This window comes from Rutidosis leptorrhynchoides, chromosome 4 (assembly GCF_046630445.1).
Source record: "Rutidosis leptorrhynchoides isolate AG116_Rl617_1_P2 chromosome 4, CSIRO_AGI_Rlap_v1, whole genome shotgun sequence".
NCBI lineage: Eukaryota > Viridiplantae > Streptophyta > Magnoliopsida > Asterales > Asteraceae > Rutidosis > Rutidosis leptorrhynchoides.
Genome location: NC_092336.1, coordinates 604223502 through 604248466, shown reverse-complemented (window position 1 = coordinate 604248466; position 24965 = coordinate 604223502).

The following is a 24965-nucleotide window of genomic DNA, read 5'->3' as shown; positions in this document are numbered from 1 at the left end:
AGGTTTGATTATTTGAACATTTACCTCCATGTGACCATTTTCCGCATTTGTGACATCTTTCTAGGTGTCGTGCTCTTCTTTTCGCTGTGGATTTTGATTTTCCTTTACCAAATTGTAACTTATTATCTTCGCATCTGGATTCTTTTCTAACTCCGTCCATTCTTTCTCTGATTACTGATACTATTTCACTCGGTAGTATGTCATTATTTCTTTTAGTGATCAAAGCGTGTAGCATTAGACCATGGTTTAGTTCACAGGCAGTCTTCATTTTGTAAAAACCTAAAAAAAATAAAAATTCAGAATGGGGGGAGAAGACTAGTTCTTTAGGGTCTGCTAGGGAAAGACCATTCGGGTTCCATTTTCGAGAACTATACGAAAACAGACAATCTAACTCTAACAGAAATACATATTATCCTTTAAAGACTTGATTCTCCCCACACTTAGTTAGCTGTGGTGTCGAAATTGTGATTAACTTCGTTGTCGACTTCCATCGGACCATGTATGTAATGTTTAACTCTGTGACCATTTACTTTAAATTCAATCCCATTTGAATTTATCAATTCTATCGTTCCGTATGGGAAAACTCTTTTGACTATGAATGGTCCAGACCATCTTGATTTCAATTTTCCAGGAAATAGCTTGAATCGTGAATTGAAAAGAAGAACTCTGTCTCCTTCTTTAAATTCTTTTGAACTTCTGATTCTTTTATCATGCCATTTCTTCGTTCTTTCTTTATAGATTAACGAATTTTCGTATGCTTCATGTCTTAGTTCTTCTAATTCGTTTAGTTGACTTAATCGTAGACGTCCGGCTTCATGTAAATCAAGATTACATGTCTTCAAAGCCCAAAATGCTTTGTGTTCAATTTCTACTGGAAGATGACATGCTTTTCCATAAACAAGTCTAAAAGGTGTAGTTCCAATTGGAGTTTTGTAGGCTGTTCTAAAAGCCCAGAGTGCATCCTCCAATTTAATGGACCATTCCTTCGGATTTGATCCTACGGTTTTCTCTAGAATACGTTTTAAAGCTCGGTTGGTATTTTCAACTTGTCCACTTGTTTGTGGATGATATGCGGTGGAGATTTTATGAGTTACTCCATATCTTTTAAGAACTTTCTCAAGTTGATTATTACAGAAATGAGTACCCCGATCACTTATTAAAGCTTTCGGTGTTCCAAACCTTGCAAAAAGACGTTTTAAAAAGTTGACTACAACTCGTGCATCGTTAGTTGGGAGAGCTTGTGCTTCCGCCCATTTAGATACATAATCAATGGCTACGAGTATATATAGATTATTATGAGATTTTGGAAATGGACCCATAAAGTCAATACCCCAAATGTCAAATACTTCACATACTTGGATGACATTTTGTGGCATTTCATCACGTTGACTTATTTTTCCGGCCCTTTGACATGCATCACAGGATTTGCAAAGAAGATGTGCATCTTTGAAAATTGTAGGCCAATAGAATCCAGCTTCATAAACTTTTCTAGCTGTTAGTTGAGGCCCATAATGCCCTCCTGTTGGTCCTGTGTGACAATGGTTTAATATTTTACTAGCTTCATCTCCAAATACACATCGGCGTATTATTCCATCGGGACAACTTTTAAACAAATGTGGATCTTCCCAAAAATAGTGTTTTATATCACTGAAGAATTTCTTTCGTTTTTGGTACGATAATCCTTTCTCAAGGAATCCACAAACTAAGTAGTTTGCATAGTCTGCAAACCATGGGATTTCTTTATAATCTATCTTCAATAGATATTCATCAGGAAAATTGTCTTGTATGGCTGATTCATTTAGAACTTCTAAATTGGGATTTTCAAGACGAGAAAGATGATCGGCGGCGAGATTTTCTGCTCCCTTTTTGTCTCGGATTTCAATATCAAACTCTTGTAATAGTAAGATCCAACGAATTAATCGTGGTTTGGCATCTTGTTTCGAAAATAGGTATCTAAGAGCAGAATGATCGGTATAGACCACCGTTTTTGCTAGAACGAGATATGATCGAAATTTGTCAAAAGCAAAGACAATAGCAAGGAGTTCTTTTTCAGTAGTTGTATAGTTCGTTTGTGCTCCTTGTAACGTCTTACTAGCATAATATATAGGTTGAAATCGTTTTTCAATCCTTTGTCCTAAAACGGCTCCCATTGCAAAATCACTTGCATCGCACATTAGTTCAAATGGTAGATTCCAATTTGGTGTTATCATGATCGGCGCATTAGTGAGTTTCTCTTTAAGAATATTAAAAGATTTGATACACTCATCTGAAAAGATGAATGGAGCATCCTTTTCTAGGAGTTTATTCATAGGAGTGGCAATTTTAGAAAAATCTTTTATGAAACGTCGGTAAAAACCTGCATGCCCTAGAAAACTCCTAACTCCTCTAACATTGGTGGGATGTGGAAGTTTAGCAATTACATCTACTTTAGCTCTATCCACTTCAATTCCTTCTTTTGAAATTTTATGTCCAAGAACGATGCCTTCTTTAACCATGAAATGGCATTTCTCCCAATTAAGTACTAGATTTGATTTTTCGCATCTAATTAGCATTCGTTCCAGATTAACTAGACATGATTTAAATGTATCACCGAAGACTGAAAAGTCATCCATGAAAACTTCCATGCATTCTTCTATCATGTCATGAAAAATCGCCATCATACACCTTTGAAAGGTTGCAGGGGCGTTACAAAGTCCAAATGGCATGCGTTTGTAAGCAAAAGTACCATAAGGGCACGTGAATGTGGTTTTCTCTTGATCTTCGGGTGCTATTGGAATTTGAAAATATCCGGAAAATCCATCTAGAAAACAATAGTAACTATTTCCGGCTAATCTTTCCAACATTTGATCTATGAAAGGTAAGGGAAAGTGATCTTTTCTGGTGGCGTCATTTAATTTTCTATAATCAATACATACACGCCATCCTGTTACAGTCCTAGTAGGAATAAGCTCATCTTTTTCATTTGTAATGACAGTCATGCCACCCTTCTTAGGCACGCATTGAACTGGGCTTACCCATGGACTATCAGAAATTGGATAAATTAAACCTGCATCTAGCAGTTTAATAATTTCTTTCTTAACTACATCTTGCATATTAGGATTTAGTCTTCGTTGGCGTTGCACATACGTTTTATGACCTTCTTCCATAAGGATTTTATGTGTGCAATACGAAGGACTTATTCCTTTAATATCATGAATCTTCCATGCAATGGCTGGTTTATGAGCTTTCAACACAGAAATGAGTTGTGATTTCTCATTTTCAGTAAGAGAAGATGATATTATTACAGGTAATTCAGATTCACCATGTAAATAAGCGTATTCCAAATGGTTTGAAAGTGGCTTTAACTCTAATTTCGGAGGTTCTTCTATCGATGATTTGTATCGATATCTGTCTTCTTCTTTTAGCATTTGAATTTCTTCTGTTGTTGGTTCATATCCATTAGCTATAAGTGTAGCTAACATTTCAGCTTCATCAATTGGTTCATTACCTTCTCCTAAAGAACATTCTCCTGTTCCTTGTAATTCTGGAAATTCTTTTAATAATTCTGCATGTGCATCTATAGTTTGAATATAATAACATGTATCATCTGCAGATTGTGGTTGTTGCATTGCTCTATCAACTGAAAAGGTAACACTCTCATCCTCTATACTTAGGGTCAGTTTCTTACCGAACACGTCTATCATTACTTTAGCCGTGTTTAAGAATGGTCTTCCTAATATGAGAGGAACTTGAGAATCTTCTTCCATGTCCAAAACAACAAAATCTACTGGAAATACTAAAGTACCAACTTTAACTAGCATGTTCTCCATTATCCCTCTAGGATATTTTATTGATCTATCGGCTAGTTGTATGCTTATTCTTGTTGGTTTCAATTCTCCAAGGTCTAGTTTAGTGTATAGTGAATACGGCATTAGATTTATACTAGCACCTAAGTCTGCCAATGCTTCTATTGAACTAAGACTACCCAGAAAACATGGAATTGTGAAACTTCCTGGATCAGATAGTTTTTCTGGTATCTTATTCAACAGCACTGCTGAACAATTAGCATTCATAGTAACAGCCGAGAGTTCTTCCATTTTCTTTCTATTTGAGATTAGATCTTTCAAGAATTTAGCATATCTAGGCATTCCTGAAATCACATCAATGAAAAGAAGATTTACATTTATCTGTTTAAACATATCCAAGAATTTAGATTGCTCGGCTTCAAGTTTCTCTTTCTTCATTTTACTCGGGTAAGGAAGTGGTGGTTGGTATGGTTTAACATAAGGTTTATCCTTAACTGTGTTATCTTCGTTAACCTTTTCAACTACCGGTTCTTTTTCCTATATACTTGATGTTATGCGAGGTGTATATAAAATAGTTATTAATTTTAGCAGAAAACACTATTAAATACGATACAATTTTACACAAGATATTTATTTATTTATAGAATGGATATACTTAAACCTTGCTACAACACTTATAGGCAGTGTACCTAATCGTACAGTAGTGTAGTTTTTAGTAAGTCCGGTTCGTTCCACAGGGAAATCTTTAAACAAAGCTCAACGCTATATTAGTTTACTTTTATAAAAATACAAATATATATATATGTAATATTATTATTATAAAGGGGGGTTTTTACCGTTTAATGACCGGTTTGTCGATTTTAAGACTTTAGTCGCAGATAAAATCTAATGTAAAATATAAAATAAATACAAGACTTAAATTAAAGCGTAAAGTAAATAACGATAATGAAATTGCGAATAATAAAAGTGCGATAAAATAAAATTGCGATAATTAAAAAGTACGATAATTAAAAGTGCGATTAAATAACAATAAATAAAAGTGCGATAATTAGAAGTGCAATTAAATATAAAATAAAGGAAATTAAATATGAAATAAAAGAATTATGCTTATTTAAACTTCCGTAATCATGATGTTTGACGTGTTGATTTTAGTTTTATGCCCATGGGTTAATTGTCCTTTGTCCTGGATTATTTAATATGTCCGTCTGGTTTTTGTCCATAACATTCCATCAGTCATAAATATAAAGTACGAGTGTCCTCGTCAAATTATTATTATATCCGAAGTTAAATATTCCAACTAATTGGGGATTCGAATTGTAACAAGGTTTTAATACTTTGTTTAATGAATACACCAGGTTATCGACTGCGTGTAAACCAAGGTTTTACTACTTTGTTAACAATTACACCAATTACCCTTGAATGTAATTTCACCCCTATTTTAATTATTCTAGTGGCTATTAATCCATTCCCGTGTCCGGTTAAATGAACGATTATTCGTACATATAAATACCCCGCCCATCGTGTCCGATTGAGTGTATATGGTAATTTATAGGGACGCCCAATTGTAAATCTTTATATTAACATTAACAAACTATCATTTAGTTAAACAAATATAAAGCCCATTAATAGCCCATAGTCTAATTTCCACAAGTGTCGTTCTTTTGTCCAAACCCCAATTATGGTACAAAGCCCAATTACCCAATTTTAGTAATTAGCCCAACATCATGATTACTTCGTTTTAAATAAGCATAATAATAACTTAGCTACGAGACATTAATGTAAAAAGGTTGAACATAACTTACAATGATTAAAAATAGCGTAGCGTTACACAGACAGAATTTCGACTTACACCCTTACAACATTCGCTAACATACCCTTATTATTAGAATTATAATTAAAATTAAAATTAAAATATAAATTATATATATATATATTTTACGTATATATGAGAGAAGAGAGAAATAGATTATTATGAGATTTTGGAAATGGACCCATAAAGTCAATACCCCAAATGTCAAATACTTCACATACTTGGATGACATTTTGTGGCATTTCATCACGTTGACTTATTTTTCCGGCCCTTTGACATGCATCACAGGATTTGTAAAGAAGGTGTGCGTCTTTGTAAATTGTAGGCCAATAGAATCCAGCTTCATAAACTTTTTTTGCTGTTAGTTGAGGCCCATAATGCCCTCCTGTTGGTCCTGTGTGACAATGGTTTAAAATTTTACTAGCTTCATCTCCAAATACACATCGGCGTATTATTCCATCGGGACAACTTTTAAACAGATGTGGATCTTCCCAGAAATAGTGTTTTATATCACTGAAGAATTTCTTTCGTCTTTGGTACGATAATCCTTTTTCAAGGAATCCACAAACTAAGTAGTTTGCATAGTCTGCAAACCATGGGATTTCTTTATAATCTATCTTCAATAGATATTCATCAGGAAAGTTGTCTTGTATGGCCAATTCATTTAGAACTTCTAACTCGGGATTTTCAAGACGAGAAAAATGATCAGCGGCGAGATTTTCTGCTCCTCTTTTATCTCGGATTTCAATATCAAACTCTTGTAAGAGTAAGATCTAACGGATTAATCTTGGTTTAGCATCTTGTTTTGAAAATAGGTATCTAAGAGCAGAATGGTCGGTATAGACCACCGTTTTTGCTAGAACGAGATATGATCGAAATTTGTCAAAAGCAAAGACAATAGCAAGGAGTTCTTTTTCAGTAGTTGTATAGTTTGTTTGTGCTCCTTGTAATGTCTTACTAGCATAATATATAGGTTGAAATCGTTTTTCAATCCTTTGTCCTAAAACGGCTCCCATTGCAAAATCACTTGCATCGCACATTAGTTCAAATGGTAGATTCCAATTTGGTGTTATCATGATCGGCGCATTAGTGAGTTTTTCTTTAAGAATATTAAAAGATTTGATACACTCATCTGAAAAGATGAATGGAGCATCCTTTTCTAGGAGTTTATTCATAGGAGTGGCAATTTTAGAAAAATCTTTTATGAAACGTCGGTAAAAACCGGCATGCCCTAGAAAACTCATAACTCCTCTAACATTTGTGGGATGTGGAAGTTTAGCAATTACATCTACTTTAGCTCTATCCACTTCAATTCCTTCTTTTGAAATTTTATGTCCAAGAACGATGCCTTCTTTAACCATGAAATGGCATTTCTCCCAATTAAGTACTAGATTTGATTGTTCGCATCTAATTAGCATTCGTTCCAGATTAACTAGACATGATTTAAATGTATCACCGAAGACTGAAAAGTCATCCATGAAAACTTCCATGCATTCTTCTATCATGTCGTGAAAAATCGCCATCATGCACCTTTGAAAGGTTGCAGGGGCGTTGCAAAGTCCAAATGGCATGCGTTTGTAAGCAAAAGTACCATAAGAGCACGTGAATGTGGTTTTCTCTTGGTCTTCGGGTGCTATTGGAATTTGAAAATATCCGGAAAATCCATCTAGAAAACAATAGTAACTATTTCCGGCTAATCTTTCCAACATTTGATCTATGAAAGGTAAGGGAAAGTGATCTTTTCTGGTGGCGTCATTTAATTTTCTATAATCAATACATACACGCCATCCTGTTACAGTCCTAGTAGGAATAAGCTCATTTTTCTCATTTGTAATGACAGTCATGCCACCCTTCTTAGGTACGCATTGAACTGGGCTTACCCATGGACTATCAGAAATTGGATATATCAAACCTGCATCTAGCAGTTTAATAATCTCTTTCTTAACTACATCTTGCATATTAGGATTTAGTCTTCGTTGGCGTTGCACATACGTTTTATGACCTTCTTCCATAAGGATTTTATGTGTGCAATACGAAGGACTTATTCCTTTAATATCATGAATCTTCCATGCAATGGCTGGTTTATGAGCTTTCAACACAGAAATGAGTTGTGATTTCTCATTTTCAGTAAGAGAAGACGATATTATTACAGGTAATTCAGATTCACCATGTAAATAAGCGTATTCCAAATGGTTTGGAAGTGGCTTTAACTCTAATTTCGGAGGTTCTTCTATCGATGATTTATATCGATATCTGTCTTCTTCTTTTAGCATTTGAATTTCTTCTGTTGTTGGTTCATATCCATTAGCTATAAGTGTAGCTAACATTTCAGCTTCATCAATTGGTTCATTACCTTCTCCTAAAGAACATTCTCCTGTTCCTTGTAATTCTGGAAATTCTTCTAATAATTCTGCATGTGCATCTATAGTTTGAATATAATAACATGTATCATCTGCAGATTGTGGTTGTTGCATTGCTCTATCAACTGAAAAGGTAACACTCTCATCCTCTATACTTAGGGTCAGTTTCTTACCGAACACGTCTATCATTGCTTTAGCCGTGTTTAAGAATGGTCTTCCTAATATGAGAGGGACTTGAGAATCTTCTTCCATGTCCAAAACAACAAAATCTACTGGAAATACTAAAGTACCAACTTTAACTAGCATGTTCTCCATTATCCCTCTAGGATATTTTATTGATCTATCGGCTAGTTGTATGCTTATTCTGGTTGGTTTTAATTCTCCAAGGTCTAGTTTAGTGTATAGTGAATACGGCATTAGATTTATACTAGCACCTAAGTCTGCCAATGCTTCTATTGAACTAAGACTACCCAGAAAACATGGAATTGTGAAACTTCCTGGATCAGATAGTTTTTCTGGTATCTTATTCAACAGCACTGCTGAACAATTAGCATTCATAGTAACAGCCGAGAGTTCTTCCATTTTCTTTCTATTTGAGATTAGATCTTTCAAGAATTTAGCATATCTTGGCATTCCTGAAATCACATCAATGAAAGGAAGATTTACATTTATCTGTTTAAACATATCCAAAAATTTGGATTGCTCGGCTTCAAGTTTTTCTTTCTTCATTTTACTTGGGTAAGGAAGTGGTGGTTGGTATGGTTTAACATAAGGTTTATCCTTAACTGTGTTATCTTCATTAACCTTTTCAACTACCGGTTCTTTTTCCTTATCTTGATCAGGTTGTGGTTCTTGTGGAGTAGGAATAGTTTCATCAGAAGTTACAGGTATTTCAGGTGGTTTAAGTGTTGTACCACTTCTTGTGGTAATAGCTTTAGCTGTTTCATTCCGGGGGTTAGCATTTGTATCGCTTGGTAAACTTCCCGGTTTTCTTTCACCTATTAATCTTGCTAGGTTACTTACTTCTTGTTCCAGATTTTGAATAGAAGCTTGTTGATTTCTAAATGCTTGAACATTTTGTTCATTAGTTTGTTTCTGAGATGTGAAAAACTGCGTTTGAGTTTCAACTAGCTTCGTCATCATATCTTCTAAATTCGGCTTTTTATCATCGGTTTGTTGTGGTGGTTTGTTTTGAAAATTAGGTCTTTGCTGGTTGTAAGTATTATTGGATACTTGTTGATTGCTAGGACCTTGTTGGTTGTTGTATGGAATATTTCGGTTATAATTCTGGTTTTGATTGTAAATCGGTCTTGGCGGTTGATAATTATTCTGATAATTATTTCCAGGCCTTTGGTTTATGTATGAAATATTCTCTCTTTGTTCCATTGTTAATTCAATACTGAGACAATCTTTTGTCAAATGTGGTCCTCCAAACTGCTCACAACTAATTCGTATTGAGTGAATATCCTTAGTCATCTTTTCCATTCGTCTCTCCACAGCATCTATCTTTGCGGAAATGGAATCTAAGTCATGACTAGAATCGGCTCTAGCTGCTTTAGATGATCTAATGATATTTTTTTCTTGGTGCCACTCATGTGAGTGGGAAGCAGTGTTATCAATAATTTTGTAAGCATCAGTTTCGGTTTTCTTCATAATAGAACCACCAGCTGCTATATCTATGTCTTTTCTTGTAGTGATGTCGCATCTTTGGTAGAATATTTGTACTATTTGACAGGTGTCTAAACCATGTTGCGGACATCCTCTTAACAACTTTCCATATCTTGTCCACGCCTCATATAGAGTTTCATTTGGTTTCTGTGTAAACGTAACAATTTCTGCTTGAAGTCTTACGGCTTTAGATGCAGGAAAGAATTGTTTAAGAAATTTGTCAACTAAAACGTCCCATGTATCGATCGCCCCTTCAGGTAACGATTCCAACCAATCTTTGGCTTCTCCCTTTAAAGTCCAGGGAAATAACATGAGATATATCTGTTCATCCTCCACTTCTCGGATTTTAAATAGTGTGCAGATCCTATTAAAGGTACGTAGATGTTCATTTGGATCTTCCTTAGGCGCACCACTAAATTGGCATTGATTAGTCACCATGTGTAGAATTTGTCCTTTGATTTCATAATCTGGTGCATTAATGTCTGGATGAGTAATTGCGTGACCTTGGCCAGTGCGTTTAGCTCTCATTCGGTCTTCCATACTTAAAGGTTCCAGATTCTCCATAATTGAATTTGTTGAATCGGTATCACTAGATGATTCTGATTTAATGGTTCGTTCCTCAACAATCTCTGTTTGAATGATTGGTGGCTCCGGAGGAAAGTTTAATGGTTCAGGATCTACGAACCGTTCCTGAATATTTTCCGGATTCTCAATTGTGAGGTCGGGTTCAAAAAATGGATTATCGGAAATTTGAACTGAAGTACTTGGTCTACTGGATGACGATTCTAAAGAAAAATCAACGGTGGTTATATTTGCTAAATGTCTTGATCTAGTTACAGGTGGTGAACGTACAAAAGGTGGTGAACGTCTTGCTCGGTGCATTCACTGAATATCCTATTAGTTTTTAAAAGGAAAGAAAAATTATAATAAGTTATCCAACCAATAGACTTTTCTGATTTTGCCCACGTTTTGAATAGCCAAAAGATGCAGCAGAGGGGCAGGATTCGTTTGGTCTCAATATAATTGAGGACTGTTTGGCTCCAATAACCCGGTCCACGTACAAATCCAACTATTACTACGAACCAAAAAATTTTGATGTCTATCAATTTAATCACTCAAAATAAATTTTCGTAATTTTAAGAAATTTTAGATAAGAAGTAGAAAAAATTCTAAGTCCTAAAAACTAGAATGGCGAGAAACAAGAAAGAAAAAGAGTTCGTCGAAAAAGGTCGAAAAAGAAAAAATGGTTGAAAAATAAAAGGTGACGGAAAAAAAATAAAATAAAAGAAACTTATAAAACTTAAAAAATACTTGACTAACCTAACCTTATTACTACAACTAACTTAAAATTATAATCGCAAATTGAAATTACTAATTGGAATGATAATTGATACATAGTAAAAAGGTGTCTAAAAATATTAAAGCTTACAGGAAAAACTAAATCCCAAATGGAAATAACTTAAAAAGAAACTAAAACTTAAAAAGGCGTCGCAAAATTCTAAATCACCTAAATCTTAGTCTAAAGAAAAAGCACTTAAGGAATTCTACGGCAAAGCCTAAAAATCTAGGAGTAAAAATAACTATAGCAAAAACTAAGTTTAAAATTAAATATGAGCTAAAAATACAAATATTACGCTACAATGATTAAAAAGTGACAAAATATAAAAATATATAAAAAGTTGTAAAAAGTACAATTTTTATAAAAATATTATTTTTATATTATTTTTTTTTTAATAAAACTACTAATTTTACAATTTAATAAAACTAATTTAAACAAAATAAAACAAATTAAATAAAAAGAAATTTTAAAATAAAACTTAATTATAATAATAATACATAATTAGGGTTTATATTAATAATAATTAATAATAATCCGTAATAAATGCTGAATTAGGGCTTCTGTCGGCGTGTCAGAAAGTCTCCGTGAATCGCGGTAATTAATGAAGAAAACCCCGCGAGTCGCGGGGTTCCAGAATTCAGATGACAGCGTTAAATTCGACGCGTTTTTTCTTTATTTATTTTTTTTTTATTTTCTGTTTTTAATTTTTTTCTATAAATAAAAGATAGTTAATAAAACTTATATTTATAAACTAAAATAAAAATAAAGAAACTTATAAAACTTAAATATTTAAAAAAAATACTTATATTTTTGTTTTTCTTTTTATATTTTTGAATAATTAAAACGTATTTTTACAAAAACGAATTTTAATAAAAGTTAACTAAAATTTTTTTTTTTTTTTTATATTAGCGTTGCGCTTCCGGCGTTTAAGAGAGTCCCCGGCAGCGGCGCCAAAAATACTTGATGTTATGCGAGGTGTATATAAAATAGTTATTAATTTTAGCAGAAAACACTATTAAATACGATACAATTTTACACAAGATATTTATTTATTTATAGAATGGATATACTTAAACCTTGCTACAACACTTATAGGCAGTGTACCTAATCGTACAGTAGTGTAGTTTTTAGTAAGTCCGGTTCGTTCCACAGGGAAATCTTTAAACAAAGCTCAACGCTATATTAGTTTACTTTTATAAAAATACAAATATATATATATGTAATATTATTATTATAAAGGGGGGTTTTTACCGTTTAATGACCGGTTTGTCGATTTTAAGACTTTAGTCGCAGATAAAACCTAATGTAAAATATAAAATAAATACAAGACTTAAATTAAAGCGTAAAGTAAATAACGATAATGAAATTGCGAATAATAAAAGTGCGATAAAATAAAATTGCGATAATTAAAAAGTACGATAATTAAAAGTGCGATTAAATAACAATAAATAAAAGTGCGATAATTAGAAGTGCAATTAAATATAAAATAAAGGAAATTAAATATGAAATAAAAGAATTATGCTTATTTAAACTTCCGTAATCATGATGTTTGACGTGTTGATTTTAGTTTTATGCCCATGGGTTAATTGCCCTTTGTCCTGGATTATTTAATATGTCCGTCTGGTTTTTGTCCATAACAGTCCATCAGTCATAAATATAAAGTACGAGTGTCCTCGTCAAATTATTATTATACCCGAAGTTAAATATTCCAACTAATTGGGGATTCGAATTGTAACAAGGTTTTAATACTTTGTTTAATGAATACACCAGGTTATCGACTGCGTGTAAACCAAGGTTTTACTACTTTGTTAACAATTACACCAATTACCCTTGAATGTAATTTCACCCCTGTTTTAATTATTCTAGTGGCTATTAATCCATTCCCGTGTCCGGTTAAATGAACGATTATTCGTACATATAAATACCCCGCCCATCGTGTCCGATTGAGTGTATATGGTAATTTATAGGGACGCCCAATTGTAAATCTTTATATTAACATTAACAAACTATCATTTAGTTAAACAAATATAAAGCCCATTAATAGCCCATAGTCTAATTTCCACAAGTGTCGTTCTTTTGTCCAAACCCCAATTATGGTACAAAGCCCAATTACCCAATTTTAGTAATTAGCCCAACATCATGATTACTTCGTTTTAAATAAGCATAATAATAACTTAGCTACGAGACATTAATGTAAAAAGGTTGAACATAACTTACAATGATTAAAAATAGCGTAGCGTTACACGGACAGAATTTCGACTTACACCCTTACAACATTCGCTAACATACCCTTATTATTAGAATTATAATTAAAATTAAAATTAAAATATAAATTATATATATATATATTTTACGTATATATGAGAGAAGAGAGAAATAGATTATGAATTGCGATCAGAATTCGGTTGCTTTTATAGGAAAAGTCGAAATTTGGGGCTCCGCGACTCGCGGCAAAATCCTCTTCAAACTCCGCGAGTCGCGGAGAATGAATTTACAGCTCACACCCTTGGAGTCTTTCTCTGCCGACGGTTTTATAATATATATATAATTAATATAATTAATTATATATTATATTATATTTATATACATAGTTAACTTGTAATTTTTAGTCCGTTGCGTCGAGCGTTAAGAGTTGACTCTGGTCCCGGTTCCGGATTTTCGAACGTCCTTGCGTACAATTTTATATTTTGTACTTTGCGTTTTGAATCTTGTACTCTTGTAATTTCGAGACGTTTCTTATCAATAATTGGAACCTTTTTGATTGTCTTTTGTACTTTTGAGCTTTTTGGTCGTTTGCGTCTTCAATTCGTCGAATCTGTCTTTTGTCTTCACCTTTTATTATTTAAACGAATATCACTTGTAAATAGAACAATTGCAACTAAAAGCTTGTCTTTCTTGAGGAATAATGCTATGAAATATATGTTCGTTTTTAGCATTATCACTAGTCGCGCTAGCATTTAACGGGTGTTTAATACTTCGTAAGTCATAAGCACTTGCCAAGTGCACTTTCAGGAGGTTATAAACGTTAAGTCTAGTTACCGGGTGCCCACGGTTATACATATACTTATTCATACTGATTTGAACATACTGTTTGATACGCTGTTTGCAGCACTGAAATCTCGTGGCCTACGTTACATTACTGATACAAACAAACTATTGCTCACCAACATTCATGTTGACTTTTTAAGCATGTATTTCTCAGGTGCTTAGACGATGTTGCTTCCGCTGTTAAACTTTCCGTTCTAGTCTTGGTGTTAAACTTGCTGTTCTAGTCTTGGTGTTAAACTTGCTGTTCTAGTCTTGGTGTTAGACTTGCTGTTACAGACCTGCTGTGTTAGACTTTCGCTGCATTACTTAGAGATGTCTCAAACATGGAACTTTACTTTGCATTCGCAACTTATGTTATTTTCAAAACGATAGCTTTGTAATGACCTTAGTATCATGTACTCATGTTAATGTTTCCTATTTATCTTTTGTAAAACGTTATCTTCTATGAATGCAAATCGATTTTCAAATAGCGTATAGTGTTTGACCTTGTAATGATCCTGTTGTTGGTGATCCGTACACGATGGTTTTGTACGGGGCGTCACATACAAGCCTCAGGCTAGATCACAACTCAAAGTATATATAATATTTTAGAATCAACCTCAACCCTGTATAGCTAACTCCAACATTACTACATATAGAGTGTATATTGTTGTTCCGAAATATATATATAGATGGGTCGATATGATATGTCAAAACATTGTATTCGTGTCTATGGTATCCCAAGATTACATAATATATTAGAATACATGTATAATACAATATGAGTTAGCTAGGATATGATTAATATAAATTTGTTACCAATTTTCACGTAGCTACAACAAGAAAAATTATCCAATCTTGTTTTACCCATAACTTCTTCGTTTTAAATCCGTTTTGAGTGATTCAAGTTGCTATGATTTCATATTGAACTTAAGTTTATGAATCTAAACAGAATAATTATAAGTTTATAGTTAAAAATACATGTTACAAGTAGTTTTTGTAAAGGTAGTCATTTCAGTCGAAAGAACGACGTCTAGATGACCATTTTGGAAAACATACTTCCACTTTGAGTTTAACTATGATTTTTGGATATAGTTTCATGTTCATAAGAAAAATCATTTTCCCAGAAGAACAAATTTTAAATCAAAGTTTATCATAGTTTTTAATTAACTAACCCAAAACAGCCCGCGATGTTACTACGACGGCGTATATCCGGTTTTACGGTATTTTTCGTGTTTTCAGATTTTAAATCATTAAGTTAGCATATCATATAGATATAGAACATGTTTTTAGTTGATTTTAAAAGTCAAGTTAGAAGGATTAACTTTTGTTTGCGAACAAGTTTAGAATTAACTAAACTATGTTCTAGTGATTACAAGTTTAAACCTTCGAATAAGGTAGCTTTATATATATGAATCGAATGATGTAATGAACATCATTACTACCTTAGGTTTTGTGGATAAACCTAATGGAAATAATAAAAATAGATCAAGCTTCAAAGGATCCTTGGATGGCTTGAAAGTTCTTGAAGCAAAATCATGACACGAAAACAAATTCAAGTAAGGTTTCCACTCGAAATAAGATTGTTAAAGTTATAGAAAATGAATCAAAGTTTGAATATGAGTATTGCCTTATATTAGAAAGATATCTTACTGTAAATAATAAAGATTTCTTGAGGTTAGATGATCACTCAAAGTGGATTTGCAAGTTTGGAAGTAAGCAAGCAAACTTGAAAGTGTTGTTGGTGTGTTCTTGAGTAGTTGTTTATAACTTGGTTTATGTATGGATTTATGAACTAGATTGAGCTAGATTTTGTTGAAGATGATGAAGAAAACTTAGAACAAAGTAAGAACACTTGATAAAGAGTAATTTGATTCAAGAAAAATTGAAAATGAATGTGTTTGTGTACCCCTCATTTCACGTGAACTTGCATGAGTCATATAGGCTCCATTAGTTTGTTATTTTGTGAGATATTTCATACTAGATGTTAAATGATGGTTCACACATGGTTAGGTGACTCACATGGGCTGCTAAGAGCTGATCATTGGAGTGTATATATCAATAGTAAATACTTTTAGAAGCTGTGTACTGTACGAGTACAAATACGAGTGCATACGAGTAGAATTGTTGATAAAAATGAATGAGGATGTAATTGTAAGCATTTTTGTTAAGTAGAAGCACTTTGATAAGTGTCCTGAAGTCTTTTAAAAGTGTATGAATACATATTAAAACACTACATGTAAATACATTTTAACTGAGTCGTTAAGTCATCGTTAGTCGTTACATGTATATGTTGTTTTGAAACCTTTAGGTTAACGGTCTTGTTAAATGTTATTAACCCATTGTTTATTATATCTAAATAGATGTTAAATTGTTACATTATCATGATATTATGATATATAATATATCTTAGTATGATATATATACAGTTAAATGTCGTTACAACGATAATTGTTACATATATGTCTCGTTTCGAAATCATTAAGTTAGTAGTCTTGTTTTTACATATGTAGTTCATTGTTAATACACTTAATGATATATTTACTTATCATTTAACATAATTAACCAAGTGTATCAATATCTTAATATGATTCATATGTACTTAGTAAGACGTTGTTATAACGATAATCGTTATATATATCGTTTTCGAGTTTCTTAATTCAATAGTCTCATTTTTATGTATATAACACATTGTTAAAATACCTAAGGAGATATTTACTTATCATAATATCATGTTAACTATATATATAACCATATATATGTCATCATATAGTTTTTACAAGTTTTAACGTTCGTGAATCACCGGTCAACTCAGGTGGTCAATTGTCTATATGAAACCTATTTCAATTAATCAAGTCTTAACAAGTTTGATTACTTAACATGTTGAAAACACTTAATCATGTAAATAACAATTTCATTTAATATATATAAACATGAAAAAGTTCGGGTCACTACAGTACCTACCCGTTAAATAAATTTTGTCCCGAAATTTTAAGCAGTTGGAGGTGTTGTCGTATCTTATGGAAATAAGTGCGGCTATTTCTTCTTCATCTGATCTTCTCGTTCCCAGGTGAACTCGGGTCCTCTATGAGCATTCCATCGAACCTTAACAATTAGTATTTTGTTTTGCTTAAGTCTTTTAACCTCACGATCCATTATTTCGACGGGTTCTTCGATTAATTGAAGTTTTTCGTTGATTTGGATTTCGTCTAACGGAATAGTGAGATCTTCTTTAGCAAAACATTTCTTCAAATTCAAGACGTGAAAAGTGTTATGTACAGCCGCGAGTTGTTGAGGTAACTCAATTCGGTAAGCTACTGGTCCGACGCGATCAATAACCTTGAATGGTCCAATATACCTTGGGTTTAATTTCCCTCGTTTACCAATTCGAACAACGCCTTTCCAAGGTGCAAGTTGTTTAATTTCTCTCGTTTACCAATTCGAACAACGTCTAGATAATTAAAGAACATGTCAAACATTCTCCTACGTATTTAGCAACATCGGCTTTCATACCCGACCACCAAAAATGTTTCTTGAGATCCTTGTACATCTTCCCCATTCCAGGGTGTATTGAGTATCTGGTTTTATGAGCTTCTCTAAGTACCATTTCTCTCATATCTCCAAATTTTGGTACCCAAATTCTTTCAGCCCTATACCGGGTTCCGCCATCCCGAATGTTAAGATGCTTCTCCGATCCTTTGGGTATTTCATCCTTTAAATTTCCCTCTTTTAAAACTCCTTGTTGCGCCTCCTTTATTTGAGTAGTAAGGTTATTGTTAATCATTATATTCATAGCTTTTACTCGAATGAGTTCTATGTCCTTTCTGCTCAAAGCGTCAGCTACCACATTCGCCTTCCCCGGGTGGTAACGAATCTCAAAGTCGTAATCATTCAACAATTCAATCCACCTGCGCTGCCTCATGTTCAGTTGTTTCTGATTAAATATGTGTTGAAGACTTTTGTGGTCGGTATATATAATACTTTTGACCCCATATAAGTAGTGCCTCCAAGTCTTTAATTCAAAAACAACCGCGCCTAATTCCAAATCATGCGTCGTATAATTCTGCTCGTGAATCTTCAATTATCTAGACGCATAAGCAATTACTTTCGTTCGTTGCATTAATACACAACCGAGACCTTGCTTTGAGGCGTCACAATATATCACAAAATCATCATTCCCTTCAGGTAATGACAATATAGGTGTCGTAGTTAACTTTTTCTTTAACAATTGAAACGCTTTCTCTTGTTCATCATTCCATTCAAATTTTCTCCGTTTATGCGTTAATGCAGTCAAGGGTTTTGCTATTTTGGAAAAATCTTGGATGAATCTTCTGTAGTAACCAGCTAGTCCTAAAAATTGGCGTATATGTTTCGGAGTTTTCGGGGTTTCCCATTTTTCAACGATTTCAATCTTTGCTGGATCCACCTGAATACCTTCTTTGTTCACTATGTGACCGAGGAATTGAACTTCCTCCAACCAAAATGCACACTTTGAAAACTTAGCGTACAGTTTTTCTTTCCTTAACAACTCTAGCACTTTTCTCAAATGTTCTTCGTGCTCTTGGTCATTCTTTGAGTAAATAAGTATGTCATCGATAAAAACAATGACAAACTTGTCAAGGTATGGTCCACACACTCGGTTCATGAGGTCCATGAACACAGCTGGTGCGTTAGTCAACCCAAATGGCATAACCATAAACTCGTAATGACCGTAACGCGTCCTAAAAGCAGTCTTTGGAATATCATCCTCCTTCACCCGCATTTGATGATACCCAGAACGTAAATCAATCTTCGAATAAACCGACGAGCTTTGTAGTTGATCAAATAAGTCATTGATTCTCGGTAGTGGGTAGCGGTTCTTGATGGTAAGTTTGTTCAACTCTCGGTAGTCGATACACAACCTAAATGTACCATCCTTCTTCTTGACAAACAAAACAGGAGCTCTCCACGGTGATGTGCTTGGTCGAATGAAACCACGCTCTAAAAGTTCTTGTAATTGGATCTAAAGTTCCTTCATTTCGCTGGGTGCGAGTCTGTATGGAGCACGAGCTATTGGTGTAGCTCCCGTTACAAGGTCTATTTGAAATTCAACGGATCAGTGTGGAGGTAGTCCCGGTAATTCTTTTGGAAATACATCGGGAAATTCTTTTGCGACGGGAACATCATTGATGTTCTTTTCTTCGAAATTGACTTTCTCGACGTGTGCTAGCACAGCATAGCAACCTTTTCTTATTAGTTTTTGTGCCTTCAGGTTACTAATAAGATTTGAAGGTAGATTTCGTCCTTGTGATTTTTCCACAGCCTCCTTCAGGTTTTGCTCAATCGATTTTCTAGTTCCAAACCTTCTCTTTTTCTGTACTTTGCTAACACAATATTCTTTATCATCAACTTTTGACTGTTACGGTTGTCTACAGTTTCTGCTGCTTCATTCAGCTTTTTCAAAACTTCATAGTACTGATTCGTAGGCTGAAGTGCTATTCTGAATTTCAGAATTATAATTCCAGGAAATAACGTTATATGTATATGCAGAAATGATGTGAGATTCAAGAATAATTATTGATGCTTCTGGGGTTTGGTATGACAATTATTGTTACAAGATTTAGATGGGTACATGACAAGGTTTTATAGTGATCTTTCAGAGAGATTTAAGTCAAAGAGCAATAAAGTTGCTGGTAAGCTTACTACTAATGTGGTGGAATATAAAAGGTTCCTCAGTAACGATGGCGAAAAGACAACGTATATATCAAGGTTATAATAAGGCTACTCCGGATGAAAAGTCGAAGTTGTCTTTTTGGAGCTGTGAAAAAATTCGCTATTTTGAAAAGGGATTGTAAAGTTATTTTGGGTAATAATAATGCTAAAGGATCTGACACGGATACATGTTGAACCTTTGCTTAGGTTCAAGTGTCCTCCGAATGCATATCTATATGCATATATTCTTCGTATGTATCGTGTGATTGGTTCATTCTCTCAATTGTTCCTTCGTTGAGATGTTTTCAAGAATTTTGAAGGGTTTAGACGCAGGTTGTCATCGTCAATATCCGTATAATGAATTCGTCGTAAATCTTGAATGATATGAATATCTTTATGAGTTCTGTGAATGAAAGTGATGTTCTAGTATAGTTTGAATTTAAAGTATGATTTTGAAGGATGTAGGAATCTAAGAGTGATGTCATCTGTTTAATCTTGACTTGGATTCTAATCTGTCAAAACCAGAATATGTAATTGATTTTTAATGAGAATGGTTGTTCTTGTTTCTATGAAATAATGTATATTGTTGTGAAAGTAGTGAGTATGTGTGAGGACCCGTCCTTATCCCCCTGGACGAAATCTTCAACATTTGGTTCCATTGCGATGATCGACTCCAGGTAATGTCTTTAGTATGAGCAAATGCACAGCGGTAGACTTAATTCGTACCTGAGAATAACATGCTTTAAAAAGTCAACATAAAGTTGGTGAGATATAGGTTTAGTGCCGGCAGCAATATATATATAGACCACAAGATTTCATATATAAACAGTTAAATAAAAATATTCTAAGTGGTTGAGCACTTGGTAACCATACTTAACATTTAATCACGTCGCATATTCCCTTTATTATGAAATCTTACTACACCGTACCAAGTGTAGTCACGAAACGAAGTACTGTGCAACCGTTGAATACTGGTCGTCCAGTCCGGTTGGGGTTGTCAGGCCCGATAGATCTATCAACAGGATTCGCGTTTACAATACCGCTGTAAATAATAGTTACCAAGCTACAGGGAAGTATGCCAGTGGTACAACTCAACGTAGAATATATTTTTCAGTTACTTGTGTCCATAACGTAAATCATTTATAAAAACAGCGCATGTATTCTCAGCCCAAAAATATTTAAAGTTTAAAAGGGATCTATATACTCACCATACTGTATTTTGTAGTAAAAATACATATAACATCATTGAACGCGTATAGGGTTGACCTCGGATTCACGAACCTATATCATGTGTATATCTTATTAAAACATATAACGGTTGTTGAACAAATTTATTATTTATTAATAAATTATGTAGTTCATTAATAACTTTAGTTATCTATATTTCCTTTATGTTCTTTAGGAATTACCTATTAATGTGAGATATAATATATACGTTTTTTTTTTTTTTAGGTATATAATATTCATTTGGTAAAGTGTTATTAACAATAATAATAAATAGGTATTGTTTTATTTGTAATACTAATAATAATAATTATAATTATTATAATAATACTTTTTAAGATCATATTAATAATAAAAAAAATAATAAAATTGATAACTTATTTATAACGGTAAAAAAAAAAATAATAATAATAATAATAATAATAATAATAATAATAATCATAATAATACTAAAATCATAAATTTTACTAATATTTATTATAGTGTTAGCAATAATAATAATAATTATAATAATAATAGTAATGATAATAATAATAATAATAATAATAATAATAATAATAATTATAATCAACAAAACTAATATAAATGAGATAAGTTACAACCTTAGAAAAGAAAGGATCAAGTTCCAAAAAGAATAAGTCACTCCCGGGTCTCGAACCCATGACCTCCTAAATACCCACTAACACCCTTTACCATGGCTCCAACTGTTGTCTTTCTGTTTTAGCTAATACCCGAAATCTTTTACTCCTTTATTCCGCCCGAAGTAAACCAAGATCTTGGCCCAACCACTATCTCGGCCCAATCATAAAAAAAAATGTGGTTAAACAAATCGAAGCCCAAAAGGGTACCGTTTTTAGTTCTGTAACAATATGAGGTGCAAGTGGGATAAGAGAAAAAGTATATCTGGAGTAATCTTTTAGTGGGGTTCGACTTTTAGAAGAAAACATAAACATATCAATATACAATTCGCTGTGATTATAATAATTATCACTCCCATACATCACGGTCGTTATCATCATCAATATCATAATTGTTTTCCCATCATCTTCTTCATGATCAAATAATCATCGTGCTTATTTTCGCGTTTATATTTCAAACAGTAACAGAAGACAAGAGGTTTCGGTGGTGGTGTTTTACTGAGAGCTCACGAAAGATTCGATAAGTAAGTGTCGTGGAGGTGGTGGTTGTTTTATCTGGTAGAAGCAAACAATTTAATTGGGGTTGATGGTGTCGCAAACCAAAGGGAAAAACAGAAAGAACTGCAGTAGCAGTAGCGCAGGAAGAAAGAAAACACAAGGGATGAGGTTGAACGATGGTGGTTGTGATTAAGAAAGGGTGATGGCGGTTTGTTTGGTTGACAGAAAAATAGATATAGGAGTGGGTTTGTGGTGGTGGATGACGATTTTGTAGGGTGGTGTCTTGTTGATTATGATGCCGGAGGTGGTTTGTTTTTGGTGGTTATAATAGGATTTCACGATGAGAGAGAGGAAGAGAGATAGAGAGACGGTTTATCAATGGTGGTTTACGGTGGTGAGTTTGTGACGGACTCGTTAAGGATGGTAGTGTGAAGGAGGTGAAGGTGGTGATATGTGTGGTGCACGACTGTTGATAGCAAGGTGGTGGACGTTGGGCGGTGTGGATGGCCGTGAGATGGTGGTGTCGGTTAAGGAAGAGAATAATTCAACGAGTTTTCTGTTTAGTTAATCTAATATGTGTCTTTTATGATTACCGATAATTGGTGTAGAAACAGATAAATCGTAAAGCAATATATAAATGGATGTGGTGTCTGTTTGTGTCACAAGCCACACAGAAAAGAACATAAAAGACCAAAATTCGCAACAGATAAAGATAATGATATAATTACGGCTTAAATATCAATATGCAGTATATTACACAAATTAATTTATATTAATTTAACAATTAAATTTCCTTTAATATTAATAATAGTAATAAAATATTGGTAATACATTAATATTATTAGTTAATAAAAATAATAGTAAATAATTAAGTTGTAACTATAAAAATTTATAACATTAATATTATTATTTGTAATAATATTAACTATAACAATACTAATATTAATAATATTTTTGAAAATAATAAGACTAATGAAGAAAGTGAAAATAATAAATTCTAAATAAAATTTATACCTTCTTCTATATACATCTAGTAATATTTATGCATAAAATTTATATACATTTATTTTCAAATTATTATATTTAAAATTATGTTTTATTTATCAAATTTTGATTACTTAAATAAGTATAGTACTTAGTACTTATAGATATATATTAAATAAATGAACTCAAAGTTAATGTTGATAATTAGTAAATTTAATAAATATATATATATATATATATATATATATACACATATATAATATATTCATATTAGTATACACATAAATGTTTGTGAATCATTAGGCTTAGTCAAAGGGTAACTTAATTACTTAAAATAAATAAATTTCAAAACTCTCTAAACTCAATAATAAAGATTTTGCTTATCATGTCGGAAATATATAAAGTTTAAGGTTTAAATTTGGTCAGAAATTTCCGGGTCGTTACAGTACCCACCCGTTAAATAAATTTCGTCCCCGAAATTTGGTAAAGATTGTCATAAACAACAATAGGAAATGTTTTCATGACAAATATGAGGTAATAATAGAGTTTTATCATTATCGGAAGATATGGATAAAACTATTCGTTCATGTGAAGCGCACGAGTGAAGCTATCACAAAAGAATGAAATGAGTGAATATGAAATTGTTTTAACCGATGACGTGACTAAAATTGATTTTCCGGAATTTATGGAATTAAAGAAAATCTTACGTATTAAGATTTGGTTCTTCGGCGATTTAGAAAACAGGATCTCCTTTGATTTAATGCGGTAATCTGTTTCGATTTCTTTGTCAAATATTTCTGTATAAATCTACCCCTTATACTTCGATGTTCTTGTTTCCGTTTTATATAATCATTGTCATCCATAGTTAATACTCTCTCCTTTTTGCTGCGATCTATATTCCAAAATCTATTTTGGGGATTTGTCCCTTCATTTCTTCTTCCCGTCTTTAAGTCAAGCAATCAATGGTCCTGAGTTCACAGGTATGAGATTTGAATTGAACATAATTCATGCTATTAGAAAGAAAGGGTAATGACACGATTTTGATTTGTCAAATTACCAGACTATCTTGGAAAAGACCGAATCATCAAGAGAACATTTTCTTGTTAGACTTAAAGATTTGAATAGAATGTAAGAGCCGTGTATCATGGCATGTGATGATGGTACTGTGAATCATCACATTTCATTAGAAACTTAACATGACTTACTGTAATATAATGAAGTTGATCAAGTTTCATTATATTATACTAATTCATGCATCAATTCCTAACACTACTTCAAAACATTCATATTTTAATTTCGAAGGTTTCAGAATTTAGAAACTAACACAGTCTCTTTTATTTTATAACGCAGATATTACGGAGAGATACATGATCGCAGATAGGAATAGTTGTGAAAATATCTCTAGAAATATAGAGAATATGTATAAGAAAGGTATGAAGATATTTTATAATATCTAAAATAAGATGATGATGAAGAATATCATCCGGGCAAGGTTTAGAATAAAGAGTAGGGTTCTTACTGACGGTTTCAGCAGGTACTGAATCATTTGAATCCTTTGAAGACAGGTTCAATTTTCATGATTTGTCCATCATCTCCTTCATACTTTACTCAATCCGTTTCAAATTCCAACCTTCCTCCTTTTCTGAGCTTTACCAACACACTGTACTTCATCGTCAACTTTTGACTTTCAAAGTCGTTTACAGTTTTTGCTGCTTCTTTAGCATTTCCAGAACTACTTCATAATTCATGACGTTTTTCAGAAACTTCACATTCGGGGTATGAAATTCTTAGAGATAGATGTCATAAGTATAGCTAGAGAAGTTCTGCCAGAATTTCAAAATATGATTTGCGGATTCCGCCAAAGAGATAACGAGTTGCTGGTACATCTGCTGATGATGTTGTGAAATATAAAAGGTTCTCCGGTAATGACGGCAAAAGGAT